The following is a 6,128-nucleotide window of genomic DNA, read 5'->3' on the forward strand; positions in this document are numbered from 1 at the left end:
AACCCTATAGGTGGAACAACAATATGAACTAACCAGTACCCCCTGAGCTTGTGTCTCTAGCTGCATATGTAGCAGAAGATGGCCTAATCGGCCATCACTTGGAAGGCCCCTTGGTCTTCCAAACTTTATATGACCCAGCACAAGGGAAGGCCTGGGCCAAGTAGTGGGAGTGGGTGGGTAGGGGAGTAGGGGCTGGGGGGGGTATAGGGAACTTTCGGGATAGCATTTGAAATGTAAATAAAGAAAATAATAGTAATAAAAAAAAGAAAAAAAGATTCAGTCATACAATTTTTCTCAGCAAAGCTTTAAAATGTAGAGTATATATTAAATGAAACATGAGTAACTAAAACATGAGTAGAATTACATGCTTTATGTACTTTGAGTTTTCTTTTTTTACTTCTAGTTGTTGTCATTAGGATCTTACTTTATTTCCTCGTAAACCATAACTGAGAGTGAACTTTTAAAGCCAATCTGGTGAGTTCCCATAGGATGCCTTAACTTTATCAGCAGTAAAATTATTTTAATGAAGGAATTTTTTTTTCTACAACTTGAGTGAGGTGTCTTTCATGCCCAGTCAATTCTTGCCAGTATGATTAATCTACAAAGAGGAGATTATGATTAATTAGAAGAAGCCCCTTCAAGAACAATTGGCCCACCATGAACAACTTGAGAAATGGTTGGTTTATTTGACTTCCATTATCTATGTCAAGTATATGTACTATTAGATTTGAGAAAGGAGCTACTGACATTGGATAATTAAATGTAAAGCAAAATAAGACAATGTGAATCACGCGGCCACAAATACAGACATGTGTGCTCTTGAAGATTATTGCAGGGCATGCTGTTTCTACTGTTTACTAATTTACATGGAAACTGAGGATATGCACTATCCAATACAGACAGTGGTGTTATGCTTAATGAACAATGTTTTGTGTACTTGTGAATTAATTTTCCCCTTAAATCTTTAATTCTACATTTTCATTTTAATTATTGGTTCCTATTTAAAAATAGAAGAACTAATAGCATTAATCAAAATAAAATCGTCAAAACTTGCTATTAAATGGTCACCTAAGAAATAGAGAATATTACATTTTTTCTAAGCAATCTTTATCAAACATCATTTATTTTTAAATCTTCCTGTTCCAAATGCAATATTTTCTGAAAATAAAGTCTATACATTATATATATATATATATATATATATATATATATATATATATATATATGACTAAGATTTTAAAGTAAAAGTATTTTAAAAGTGTTCATTTGTCTCAAGATTGAGTGATGGAGCCACCCACCCTTCTCAAAATTTTAACCCAGAATTGCTCCTGTCAAAAGGAAATACACGGACAAAGAGTGGAGCCAAGATTGAAGGAAAGGCTATCCAGAGACTGCCCTACCTGGGGATCCATACCATATACAGTCACCAAAGAAAGACACTATTGTGTATGCCAAGAAGTGCTTGCTGACAGGAGCCTGATATGGATTTGTCCTGAATGGCTCTGCCAGAGCCTGACAAATACAGATGCGGATGCTCTCAGCCAACCATTGGACTGACTATGGGGTCCCCAATGTAGGAGTTAAGGTAAGGACTGAAGGAGCTGAAGGGGTTTACAACCCCATAAGAAGAACAACAATATCAACCAACAAGATTCCTCAGGGCTCAATACCATCAACCAAAGAGAACATACACGTGGAGAGACCCATGGCTCCATTCACATATGTAGCAGAAGATGACACTTGTTGGGCATCAATGGAAGGGGTGACCCTTGGTCTTGTGAAGGTTTGATGCCCCAATGTAGTGCAATGCCAAGGCAGGGAGGCAGAGGTTGGTGGGTGGGTAGGGGAGCACCCTCATAGAAGCAGGGGTAGGGGTGGAATAGGGGGTTTTCAGATGGAAAACCTGGAAGAGGGACAATATTTGAAATGTAAATAAAACAACCAATAAAAATTTTTAAAAAGATATCATTTACAGCTTTCTTTATCTGTATTACATCTTACACATAAAGAAAAACTTGCAAAAAAGATGTATAGAGTAATTATCTTACCCCATAATATAGGAGAGAATACAAATGTTAGTCATAAACCTTCAAAATCAAAATAATATAATGACAACTTTTATTTGATATAATGAACAAAAAGGTACTTATATATTGCTGTAAATGTGGTCAAGGACATATTTACAGTTCAGGCATATTTTTCCAGGGATGTATATGATACATTGGATGGTTAGAAGAAAAGAATACATGTAGCTGTGGAAATGAGCTTGGGATGAGCCAACTGTTGGACTAAATGGTCGATTGTGTGAAAAGGATGTAACCCTCACAAAAACACTGCATCTTAGATGCAGAGGGTCGTTTCCATTCATTGTGTGTAATTATGGTCTTGTGTTTATTGTGGTCTTGGCTTTGGAAGCCTATTTCAATTTTAACTTTGCCTAGTGATCTGGTTTCACACTGTTAGGAATTTGGCAAAGCCTAGTTTCTTTCCTGGTGACAGTGGTTTTTTACATTTTTATTTGAAACTTGGATTTTTTTCAGTTCTAGCTACACTCTGCATTATTTTGTTATTATTCATCCCCCTTTTTTAGATCCTCATTCTAAACTCTGTAAACTAGTTGTCCTGGACCAATCAGATCATTTCTCACAATATCTTTGAATTTTATGCTACATTTTTCAATATATTGCTAATAGTTTACTATATCCCATCAAATATTTCAAACTTGGAGTTGAATTGTAATGTTTTATATTTATAGTCCTATAGTGTGTAAATGATAGAATATTTTTAGATTTTATCCTCTGAATGAGGAGACTTGTTTTCTCATGATTCTGAAACACGTATTTGCTTCAACTATATTTTGCTGTCCATTGTGAGGCATTAGTATTTGCCATAAATATGTTGTATAATGGCTCATTCTGTCACTTTCAGAGTTTTATTTTAAACAATGCATGATAATATTTAAGGTCAAGAGAATGAAGCTGGCTGGACACTTACTTGTCCTTTGAATCAGGGCATTACTGATTGGGAACGTTATCATGGGTTTTTAAGGTGGGCAACTGACTTATCCTTCTCTTCCTGCAGTGACTTTGCTATCATTAGGCCATAGGCTTCTCTAAAGTACTCATTTAAACTCATCGTGAATAGAAAGTTTTATTCATTTGTGGAACCATAGAGGTAAATGGGGTGTTAGATAATTATCTTATGTTATGTTGTAGATATAGAGTTACAAATACTATATAATCCTATTTCCAAACATACCTGGATGTAGTATCTCAGATGTTTTAAGTCCAACCATCTCAAAACCCATATGCTACTCATACAAAGACATTTTCCACAATTATTTCATTTTCAGTAAACTTGTGTGGTTTCACTGAAGTTTTGGCAATTTTTTAATATCCATTATCCATTATTTTGTTGGATTTTGAGTACCTATTGAAAATATTTACTTTCTACTCTTTAACTATAACTATGTGTAGTTAATTAAAGTGATTGATTGGGATACTGAGCGATGACTCAAAAATTAATAGTATTTGTAGCTCTAAATGAAGACGTGTATTGACTCTCAGCCTACTTATCTGACTTATTCTTCTGTAGGGTCTGATGCCCTCATTTGACCCCTTTGACAATAGTAATCATGAAAAGATATAAACAGACACACACACACACACATATACACACACAAACATACATGTAAAAATAAAATGAAAATTTAATACATTGAACTACCTTCTTTGAAATAATGAAAAGCAAAGAAAATTAGTAGCAAAGGTTTAATATAATTGAAATATAAACATGTTGCTATATATAACATTATAATTATCTAATAAGATATGAAATGGTTTAAAATTTTAAAATATTATAGAAAACTACAAGTTGGTAAATCTCTATTGATCACCAATCTAAAACCTCAACACTCTTAAAACTTCTGAATCATTTGATCTAAAATATTTAGGTTGATTACAAAGATTTGATTTTTGTGACATTATCAAGTTTATTAATCTTTCCTATTCTTGATTTAATCTACTAATAAGCTCAAAGATTTGTTATATTATCATCAATATAGTATTTTTCTTGTAATCTCTTACCATATTACTTTATATACTTACTTTACAAAATAATGTGATTCATTTAGACAAGTTATATATGTATATGCCACACTTTGTTTATATGTACCTCCCAATAAATTTCTATAACCATAAACAAACAGCCAACTTGCAATGTTAGAGCTCTGTGATCCTTTGGCTTCCTAGCTTCTTTCTTGGTGTCAAATAATGCATTAGACTTCTAAATGAGGATACAGATAGAAAAAATCTTAGAAACTATATTGAGCATATGCCCTGATATTTTTATTTTCTTAATTTTTTTCCTTTATTGTTTCATGTAGTTTCATATGTTTATTCATTTTATTTCACTGTAAAAGCTTGGCATTATAAATATTTTATTTATTAAATAGAATATCCATGCGTTTATTTGTTCAAAAACACAGGTATGAATACCATGTATATTTGTTAGATCTACCCTTTGCCATATTGTCTAATTCCTTCAGATCCCCCACTTCACATCCCCTTTCCACAGATGCATCATTTCTCTTTTATAATTTATTTTTCTAACCCTTCAGTACTGAATATAATTAGTGCTGTTATGAGCATGTACATATGGGATATTACAGATACTGGGTAAGGAGACACTAGAAATAAAAGGTTTAAGGTGGGATACATGTGAAGGAATAGGAGAAAAAGTGAAGAAGGGGTGGACTAACCAAAGGATAAATCTGTACAAAAGCACTATCAGAATCTACTATTTGGTAAGCACATTTAGGAATTTGTGTATAATATATCTGAATACACACACACACATACACACACACACACACACACACACACACACACACGATATATCAAACCAAATACATGTTGTATGGATGAACAATTCTGTTCCCAGAATACACTATCAGGAATTAGATATTTCTCTGTGAGTTATTGGTGATGGAGACCCAAGAGGAAGAAACAAGACTCTTTTATTTTAGACAAATTGGGTTTAAACTGACTAGAAAATTTTCTCTCTGCTTTCATCTTTTATGGTGCTATAATGGGTTATGCAAATGTCTAGTATGGGAAGGAGATTGATCTTGTCCCCAAATGCTACAACACCAACTTGCAAAGCAAGATGTGCTAAGGATGACTTTAAATTCCCAATCTCCTTGACTTAGCCTCCCAGTCTATTTTTTTCCCCCTATGGGTAGTATCACTCCCATTCATGACAGAATGAGATAGGATTTGTTCACATCCCATGAGAATAGCATAGAAAAGAGAGTCTACAAGTGCACCCCAGGGAGAGAGAAAGAGTTAGACATGGGTGGCGATGTGTGTTTATGGCATTTTTACTCTTGACAGGTTTACAGAGACAAATCAGAGAGAACAAGCTAGGCACAGGTGAAGGCAGAACAAGCAAGGGAATGAGAAGCAGCCTGAAGATTACAACACACTGACAAAGGGAGTATGCAGCCAAGCAGAGCAAATCAGTCAGAAGCTGAGAGAAGCTGGATTGATTAAGTGAGCTTGGAAGACTAGATTTTTATGGAGGCTAGAAGTTTCCTAGCCTCCTAGTCATAATTACAGCAGAGAAAGAAATGCTCTTTGCATAACCCAAGACATGTATTATAAAAGGAACATTTATATTGTGTAATATATAAATATAAAATTAGGATGTTTTATAATTAATAAATATATAAATTAATATGTATTCACTTTACCTGTGTGTACTTTTCAATATCCACACAAATTAAATCAATACATCTTACTTAAAGATGTACATTAAATACATCTTACTTAATGTGTAAGATGTATTTAGCATTATAAATATGATCATGAGACATTATATCAATTCTTTACTAATTGAGTAACAGCAATTTTTCAATGCTAGAAATGATATATTTATTACCTTATACACATATTTCTACTTGTATACATTATTTATATTGTATCAACTTTGACATAAAGTAAATTTACTTTTTGGAATTAAGAAAATATATAAAAACAATGCTCCAGCCAGGCATAGTGGCACACGACTTTAATCCCAGTACTTGGGAGGCAGAGGCAGGCAAATTTCTGAGTTCGAGGCCAGCCTGG

General features: G+C 33.6%; 1 long non-coding RNA gene across 1 annotated transcript in view; it reads left to right on the forward strand.

The window, feature by feature from the left end:
* The window catches only part of LOC110322474, a 469,796-nt gene extending 465,595 nt beyond the window's left edge, over positions 1–4,201 (forward strand). Inside the window, exon 4 of the long non-coding RNA XR_002380571.1 lies at positions 1,339–4,201. This is a non-coding gene — a long non-coding RNA (uncharacterized LOC110322474). The remainder of the gene's footprint in view (positions 1–1,338) is intronic.
* Positions 4,202–6,128: the final 1,927 nt, after the last annotated feature.

The sequence above is a fragment of the Mus pahari genome, chromosome 5 (assembly GCF_900095145.1).
Source record: "Mus pahari chromosome 5, PAHARI_EIJ_v1.1, whole genome shotgun sequence".
Classification (NCBI taxonomy): Eukaryota; Metazoa; Chordata; class Mammalia; order Rodentia; family Muridae; genus Mus; species Mus pahari.